Raw genomic sequence first — 10,302 nt, forward strand, 5'->3', positions numbered from 1 at the left:
TATATATATATATATGATAAATGATGTCTAAGGGCTAGTATAAGACCTCTGAGAGGTCAAGTACGTGATATGGTGACTCAAGGGTGCCAAAACATCTTAGGTGTACTTTGGGTCGTTACAAACTTTGTATTAGATCATAAGGTTATGAAGTAGTTCTTAGAATTCAACATCTCATAAAAGCCACCTCTAGTAGAGTCTTCTTCATTGGTGTGATTTTGACACATCTATGAGTGGGAGGTTGTAGGATGATAGAAGTTTCCCTTTCTTCTTTACTCTTGTATCGTGCCATAGAGTTGAGGTTATTAGTGTTTCTTCCTAATCTCTTCTCCTGTTTTATAGGATATGAATACAATAAGGACACCCTCAAGAAAAGTTGATGAGGAAGTAGTCAATGAGGGAGTTCCTCCCTAAGGTGGAGAAGTTCAACAAGATGATCAAGATCATCAAAGTGAACAAATCCATATAGTTGGTCAAGGGAATGAGGTTTCGGTGGTTCCCTTGGACATGACTAATGGGGAGAATAAAGAAGATCTCCATACCCTAGAACAAGCCATGACGACTCAAGTGAATATATATATTGGGCCTAGGATGAATGCTCTTAAGAGTACCATAACCTCTAGATTGAGAGACTTTGTGAGGATGAATCCTCCTATCTTTCTTGGTTCTAAGGTGGTAGAGAATCCCCAATAGTTTGTTGATGGTGTGTATAAGGTTTTGAGTTCTATGCACGTGACTTCTAGAGAAAAGGCGGAGTTAACTTCATACCAATTGAAGGAAGTTTCTCGATTGTGGTACACACAACGGAAATACAATAGGTCGGTTGAGTCAGTACCTATTGAATGGGAAGAGTTTAATGAAGTCTTCTTAGGAAAGTACTTTCCTTGTGAGAAGAGGGAGGTGAACGTTGAAGATTTTATAAACCTTAGTCAAGGTAATATGAGTGTGGAAGAGTATTGTTTGAAGTTTACCCTATTGTCTAAGTATGCTACATCCTTGGTGTCTAACACTAGAGATGAGATGAGTAGGTTTGTGATTGGTGTTTTTGGCCTTGTGAAAGAAGAGTGTTGTACGGCCATGCTCCATAATGACATGAACCTATCTACACTAATGGTGTATGAACAATCCATTGAAGAGTCCAAGCTTAGTAGGATTTCAATAAATTTGAAGAAAGGTAGGTCCAATGATCAAAACCAACCTAGCTTTAAGAAGAGAGCTCCAAACCAAGGTGGGTCTAGTGCTCCTAAGGTCAAGTATGAGAGAGGTGTTGGTTCTCACGGTGTTAAGCCTTCTTGCTCCACTTATGCGAGATAACACTTTGGGAAGTTCCTAGCTGGAAGTAACGGGTGCTTTTGTTTTTAAAAAAATGATCAAAAGGTGAGAGATTGTCCTACGATTGAGTCTAGAGAATGAGAGGCCAAAGTAAGCTCCTCCTAATGCCTTGAATATTGGTCACCAAAGATGAATAACTTCTATTTCCGCCAAATAAAGCAAATCCAGAAGAGGATACCTGTGAGTTATAGTTTTCTCTCTTATGTTGTGATAGGTTCCTTCTAAGTGGGGGAGTATGGTGAAAAGTTGGGTTGTGAATTATCGTCTCTTCTCTTCTATTCAAGCTAGAGTGTGAGGATTGTATAGTAGCATGTTGCATGTGTTTAGGATTGTAAGTGAAATTGAGTTTCATTGATCTCCTTGCATGGTGCATCTTCCATGAGGTTATCTTTATATGGTAAAATTAGTTTATATGATTTTGTCTCTAATATTGTCATGCCTTTATAATGAATTGCTTAAATGTTTCATAAGTCAACTAGAGAGCATGTTTTACAGTAAGGTACTTGAAAATGTTGTGTAATGGTGCTTTCATGAGAAGTTGGCATTTTTGCATAGAAATTATCTAGATGAGCATGATAATATGTGGAGAAGGAAATTCCTCCTATGTGAAATGAAAAGGTAGAGTCTTATTGGATGATAAGTTGTATATGTTGTTCCTACTTTCTTGTTGTATTTTGAGTCTCTTGATTATGTGGAGTTGAGGTTCCTCCTATATATGTGTATTGAGTAATGTGTGGTATGTTTATGAGCTGATAGTCTTGAGTTTTTATCTCTTGGAAGTGTCGAAAGTGTTTTAGTGTCATTCGAGGACGAATGTTGTCCAAGTGGGGGAGAATGTAACACCCCTAAAAACGAATTAGGTTAAACTAGGGCATAACATGAGCTTCATGAGTTGTTAAGGTATAAAATGATGAATTATAGAATTAGAAGTCTGTTTGAAGATTTTGGAAGTAAAATGTCAAAGAATGTCCAAGACGTTTAGAACCTAGTCGTTGTGTGTTCTAGTGTGCCTTACATGTTTTACGTATTGTTTGGTGTCTAAATTCATAGGAAAGGACCTGAAATATAAATTAACATATTTAGGATTAAAAATTATGCGCAAGACTCCCCAAGGACCACCCTAAGGGCCCTCGAGGTGGACCTAAAATTTGGCAAGAAATTTCCAAGAATAGTCGCAATCGATGAGCACAAACCATGCTAGTAGCTCCACTAATGCCCCGTCGATTGGGAGCATGTATCCACACATAGTTTTGGGAAATTAGATACCACTTTTAAATCGCCTGACCAAAACCATGGACAAGCAGAATGGTCCATTATTGGTCGACGGCCCGTAGGGATGAACATTAATTGACACCTTGAAATTTCAGCAGGTTTCTCGACAAAGGTTGGGGCATTTCGGGAAATTCACCTAAGGTCTTATTTAATTCTTCCACGTTTATTTTGGGTCTCTTATAGTATATTATGTTAGTTAAGACTTTAGACCTCATTATTCACAAACATAACCCTAAGATCAAAAGAGTTCTCTCTAGACTCTTTTGAAGATAAGAGCAAGGTTAGATCTAGAAATATGATTTCGTCATATATTTTCCATCAATTTCGTGAATATTCTTCAATATAGGTATGGTGTTTCATCCTTTACTATTTTTCCATTCAAGGAGCCAAATTTCAAAGATGTTCAAAAAAATAGAAATTCCTATTTTGAATTATAGCCATGGGTTCTTGTATGAAAAAGTTTAAATCAATGTCTTATGATATAATTAATGTTAATTAAATATTTTAAGATAAAAAACTCTATGAACCCATGTATTACATGAATTCCTATTTTTTGCTCTAAAGTGGTTGAATTGATCATGGGTTGATCTTATTGAATTTATCTGTAGATTGTATTACGCTATTGAATAATATATAGATCATTATAGAATTGTCTATAACTTGTATTATAATGATTATATTCATAATGTATGTTGTGTGATCATTGACATGGATTGGTTTTGGTCTTACTATTGTGTACATGGCTATTGGTAAGAGCCACAGTAAAGTGAATTGATCGAAAAGGCTAAGGAATGGGGCTGATGATGATAGGAAGGTGGTGAGATGACCTACTCTCTCTATATTGTGTAGAATTGATATTGAGTTGTATCGACTGGTAAGGTCCCCTTATGGTGGTGGTGTTTATGTGTATAATTGCTATGAACATTACCTTGTCGGTGTCATGACTAGGGAGAACCCCCTAGACATAACCGGTGTCGTCGACTTTTGAGGGGACAAAGACTAGCCTCTTAGCATTCGTCATAACACATCATAGATTAAAAAGTGCAGAATAAAACTTTTTATACACATTGAGGTATACATAGACCTCTCGCTTGCAAATCATACAGACATATAAAGTTGACTTAGACTCCTCGCATAGGAAGCTTACATAGACTTCTCGATTAAACAATATACATATCATACATGAGTTAGTCTAGTAATACTGTCCCACATTAAACCATCGAAACTTGAGTACAACATTCGGTCATAACCCATACTTCATTACAACAAAAGCCACATATAAGCTTATACAAGAATAGTCTTCAAATGAAAGAGAAGGAAACTAGATGTCTTGTAGACTATAACAACATCCAGTAGCATCATTCTCGAATGTGAGGACCTACCAAACACTTGGGAAATATCCAAGTAGTCTTGTAATTGTCCTTCCAACTTCAACGGCCCGAACCTACATTATTGAAATGGGTTAGTACATCCACTTGTACTAAGTATGGAAACACATGCATATATAACATTTGAAATCATGCTTAAAGAAACATTTATTCAAAACCATGCCAAGTTACTCCGAAAAACCTTATGCATAACCAAGAATACATATACGACAATAATCATATATCCCTTAAAACAATATCATATACAACACAAGACCAAGATCATCAAATAGATGAAGTCAACATGTGTAGTAGCATATTAGAACTCATTACCAAACAACTCTAACATAATGTTATAACAATAAAGTATGTACAAGAGTTCATAGAATTACAACATATTAAAGACCATTGCGCATAACACCTTAAAAAGCTTACAAGTGCAATGACCAAGTGAAGTCCCATAAACCCACTCAACCAAGTAAGCCAAACAAAGGATCATGATCAATGTCTAACTTCATATAACATAGCATCATGAGTAGTCATCATTATATTTAGCAATATAGACCAATAACATGTTCATAAGTTAAACTAACATCATACAAGTTCATCAACATGTAAAATCAACATATGCATATCATTTACTTTATAAGAACATCATCCAATGACTTCCATCAAGACCAACTAGTGAAATGTATAGATACATTCCCGTACCCCTACCTACACTAAGTCAAACACTTTAGGTTACCCTAGTGAGAGTTCCCATTTTTACTTCGTTTACTTTATGGAACAATTGCCTTAACCAACATAAAATACATGAGATTAATGTTGAATCCGGTATCATGAAACCCTTCACCGAAAGAAGGTGGACTACTTGTCTATGTAGTACCATAACATGAACATAGAATTATATGTAGATACACTAGCTAGTATTCCTATAGGAGCAACATAGACTCTAGTTATGAAACATGGCATTGTAATATCGATCTCATTAGAACCATTGTGAACATACCTTCCCTCATTGGGAAGGGACACTTTCTCATAACTAGTTCACTCGGTGCTGACTCAAAGTGCCTTTTTGAAATGTATTTAAGCCTTTGTTAATCATTATAGCTTAGTATAAGTCATAGAGGACTAACTCCTTGTATATCGTAATCACTAGCTCATTTGGAATTGCATGATAACTTCCTTTCATAACAATCCTCATGTGTGAGATTAACACATTACCATCATCAGGTCATTGGAAGGCACATAAGTGATCCATAATCAACCTTATATCATTAAACCTTAATCATAATCTGACAATCCATAAAATCAAGACATTTCAATTACATTCATCATACCATCACCTAAATCATGTGATCACAACCAACACTTCAATTGAATACCATCAGCAAGTATCAGCCATCACAATTGAAGTAAGGATTCAAGATCATAGGTCCTACTAATTCACCTTCACAAGCCTTCTTCAATGGTCTTACCATCACCAAAACATATTCATCGAATAATAGTCTTAATAACATCATATAATAGTAATTAACACAAGAACTAAGGGTAACGTACCTAAAACGAACTAGGTAAACTAGAGTTTAACATTTGTCACATAAGTTAATTATAATTCAAAATTATTAATAATAATGTTTTGAGGCATTGTCTAAGCTTTGGTGATGTTTGGAGGTCGAACATCATAAAACGTCCATATTGTTTGAAAGAAGTGCCTTGGAATGTGCTTGTGTGTCTTAGCATGTTTTTTGCAAGTTTTACGTGTTCATTTTTATTATAATTGAGGTGAGGGGACACATGGACCTCGATGTCCATGTATAGGGGTTCGAAATCAGGTTACAAATCCACCTAGGACCCATAAGGGGCCCTAGAAGAGGACCCCAACTGTAGAAAGAATCTGCCATAAATTGTGCAGGCTACGACTCCATCACCTACGGACCATAGCCAAGTCGACACCACGACATCGTGATCGTATATCCATACTTTGTGGTGGGGATCTTTTCCCTGCAATCCAAGCCTCTGAACAAAATGACTCCCAGAAGCATGGGTCGTCATTTGATCGACGCCCCGTTGCTAAAGTCTGTCGTTTGGCCACTCTTAAATTTTGTCAAAAATCGGCTAGGCTTGCGGTGTTTTAGTAAATACACGCCAAGTCTTTTACAAACCTATTATGATTATTTTAGTGTATTTAGGGTATTTTAAGTTGGTTTTAAGACCTAGACCTAGACAAGACCTTATTTTCAAAAATTCAAAACCCCTCCCTTAAGATAGAACTCTCTCAAACTCCATTGAATCTAGAACTCAAGGAAGGGATAGGGTTGAAGGTTTTGGAATTTTTCTTCATCAAGATTTTGTGGGTTTCTTATCATTGAGGTATGGTAGTTCATCCTTGAACTTTCTTTTATTCAAGGAGTCACTTCAAAGAGATATCAAAAAGAGTTTCCAAACTCTTACTTCTTCTAATCTTGACATTAAGCATGGGTCTTTGCATGAAAATGTTATAAGGATTCAAATATGTTGTTATTAGTGTTATTTGGTGATTTTATTGCCAAAACATCATTGAAACCATGCTTATGCTTATTATCAACTTTTTGGCTTATTAAATGGGTTTGTTTCCTCTAGCTAGATATTGTTAAAGTTGATTTGCTTGTGTTTTATTATGGGTTAGCTATATCTATATATGAATATTTATGTTATTTTGGTGAAATATTGACAAAACGTGGTGAAATATTTGACAAAACGTGGTGAAATATTTGATGAATGAAATAATTCTTGAGTTATATGGTCTACATTTGGTGGCGGTGTTTACTTGAATTATATGATTATGTATTTATATGTGTGTTGTGAGTATGGACTTCAAGGCTTTATATATGAAGTAAAGTGATAATGATGATATTCTTGTTGATATGTTTTATGAAGTTTGAATTGTATAGTTTATGTTAAATGAAGAATTTGTACATGTTAAGCATGTTACCGTGTGAAATATGATAAATAAAGGTATAAGCATGTTAGAATTCAATGTTATGAAAATGGTGATTATGTGAAACGTGTGATCTCATGTACTAACACACACACACTTTGAGTGAATAAATGAAGTAAATGATTGTGAATGGGAAGTGATAGGGTGGACACTCTTCGTGAGTAGAGATGAAGTGTCTAGACCATCCCTACTATTCCTACACTAAGAAGAAGGAGAGTTTGAGAGTGGACAATCTTCGTGAGTTAAGATAAAGTGTTTAGTAGCAACCTCACTATTCCCAACAACTTTCTAAGTTAGGTTGGTGGATAGATACCCTTCATGAGTTGAGATGTGTTGTCCAATAGTTTTGCCTTAACCTTTAGTAATGAATGTTTTAGACTCCACGGGGGAGTTATGCTTAGCACCGAGATGATTTGAAAAAGGGGTGGCTACACTTCGTGAGTTCAGATGTTGTACCCAATGTTCCTCTTGAGATGAGTACTCCTCGTTAGTAGAGAATGAGTTACTTAGAAGCAATCTCCTTGCCCCTTAACTATGCGCCCGCATAGGAGTAGCTAATGGAAATCCATCTAAAGGCTCAAGGACGACCCTACCCTAGGCAAGTGGGGATCCCTCATCCGGTAGGGGATAATACCCTGATTCCATGTCAAGATCTCATAGTCTTTGTCGGTTAAATTTATCCCCCACAAAAGAATGTAATGAACTAAGCATCCTAAGGAGTGTAATACTTAGGGTAGATGGTTGTATGGGACGCTACCTATCCATTGAACAAGTAGGCACTTGAAAGGGGAGTCTTGGTATTCTTTATATGTAATGTATTAATGGGTCATTATGTTATGTCAATTAACTTATGTGACTTAATATCTAAGGTTATGAAAGCATCTTAAAGGTATTTTTTGTATGATGAATGTGGTATGCGTAATCTAAGAGAATCCTCAAGGAGCACTTGGTGGGAGTAGTAGTATGGGATGCTACTCTCACATTGCACTATGTGTCACTTGGGGGTTTCCTTGGAGAAGGGAACTTATGTGAAATCCTTAAATGCAAGCATGTTTCTCTTGTGTCTAGTTATAGAATGTGGACTTCTTACCCAAATTAAGTAAGCCTATAATCGTAATCTTAAGGATCAATAGATGTGTATTGAAGGGATTGTATGGGTGGTTCCTTCATGTCTTACCTTAGTGAGTCTTAGGATAATTTTTGTTAGGGAACCTTCAAAGGGAGTGAGTTCACTATGAGTTGCTATGAAATGAGTTCACTGTAAGTTCAAGGAAAAAGGGTTCACTGTAAGGTTTTTTAAGTTCACTGTAAAGTGTAGTTTTGTTCTAAAATTATGGAAGTTCTACTCTATGTGCTAAATGATGATTTATATATTGTTTTACTTCTATATTCATAAAGGTTTTACTTAAAGCTTGTTTCAACTAAAATGTCCGCTTTTGTATGTTTTTGCATATGCCATACGTAGTACAATGTTTGTACTAACCTCATACATTTCTATGCTCTATAAGTATAGGTTGGAAGAAAAATAAGGTATAGAAGGAAAAGCTTGGGAATCGACTCTCTCAAGACTCGGTATGTCCTCATATTTTCGAGGTCATAGTCTACGTTTCTTTAGTTTTACATTAAGACTACTATAAAACTTATTATTTATTTTCTTTCAATGTAAAGGGCAATCACCCTAAGATATTTAAGTTGTCTTTAAGTTGGCTTGTGATGACGAGACTTTTTCTTAGTATTTATAAAAGATGTTTCCTTATTTTTATTAATGTTGTGAAAAGTTTTAAATTCCGCACTACTTTTCATGTCTTATGTAATGAACGATATTTTAGAGGCTAGTACATGACCCTGAAAAGTGAAATACTCCTTGTGACGACTCAAGAGTGCTCCCTACTTCTAGGGTGTACTTGTGGGTTGTGAGACTAAGTCAACTACATCATCACTAACTAATTTAATATCAATTCATAACATAGGGTTAGGAGAATAGGGTCAATTCATGATCTCTTCCATAGAACTAGTTCTAATCATTAAGAAATACCCTAATTTACCAATAATTCATCATAATTCATTCATAATAATCAAAGGAAATCAAGAACATAACAATTTAGAACATCAATTTTGGATTAAGAATGAAATTCATTTTTTCTCAACTTTGGGTAATCAATTAAAAAAGAACCCTTTGGGGAAAGGAGTCTCAAAGGTTAAGAGTTCCCTTACCTTAAAAATCCTCTATGATTGATGGAGAGAATTAGACTTCTTGAAGACCTAAACCTTTTGACCTTGGTATCCAATGGAGACTTCTTTGGGGAGAGAGAAAGTAGAGAAAAGGAAGAGAGATTTTAGTTTGGAAATTGAAGTGAGTTAGGTTAGTTTAATGAGGGTCATGTCTTTATATAGTCCCTTAATTACCTTAAATAGGCTCCCAATAACCCTTAATTACAACCTAAGAAACTAACTTAAATTGGACAGTGAAAACCAGACCTGATCTACGAGACTCTGACCTACAGTCCGTAGGTCAGTCGACGCAAGCCCATGCCCCCATACTGCACAACCGTCGTTAGCGATGGAGACCATATTTTTGGACACTTTTAAAAATTTAAAAGGCATCACCTACGGAGTTTATCAAAACCTCGTCACCTAGACAAGGACTCGTCGATTGGTCTCGTAGGTGGCCACTGTCATTTGACAACTTTAGTTCATTTGGAAGTGTCCTCCTTAAGGACCCTTAGTTTGGTCCTTGGGGAGTTGTACCCATACGTTTCGAACCTAAATATATTCTAATAAATTTTTAACACCTTCTTACCAAATTTCTTTGAATTCTGACTCTTAAAACCCCATGAAACATCCGATGGCTCACTAACCTTTTTTCACAATTCACTGGACTTCATGGGCGTTCCTTGACGTTTTGACTCTAAAACTTCCTAAATGGTTTATATGCATTAATTTAGGTATAAAAACAATATTACCAACCTTAGTTCAACATATGAGGCTATAGATTAGGTCTTGGATTATTAGAGTGCTACAGTCGGCATTATTATGTGAATTGTGTTATTATCATGTTGTAGCTTGTATATATGATCAAGGTAAATGATGATAATGTGTATATGTATGTGTGAGGTTAAAGTATAATTTACTCTAAATGATTATTTGTGAATATGAAAGGTAATGATGAATTTCTATATGTGTGGATAGGGTATCTTGTTTGGTAGACTTAGTTGTCCCTACATTGTACGTGAATGTTATTGAATATGTGATATGATGGTGTTATAGAATACGGTCCCTATAGTTGATACACGAAATTTATGTGAATGTGAACTCTTGACTTAGTAGGCTTAAGTACCTTTGTCATGTATGTGT

This window comes from Solanum pennellii, chromosome 4 (assembly GCF_001406875.1).
Source record: "Solanum pennellii chromosome 4, SPENNV200".
NCBI lineage: Eukaryota > Viridiplantae > Streptophyta > Magnoliopsida > Solanales > Solanaceae > Solanum > Solanum pennellii.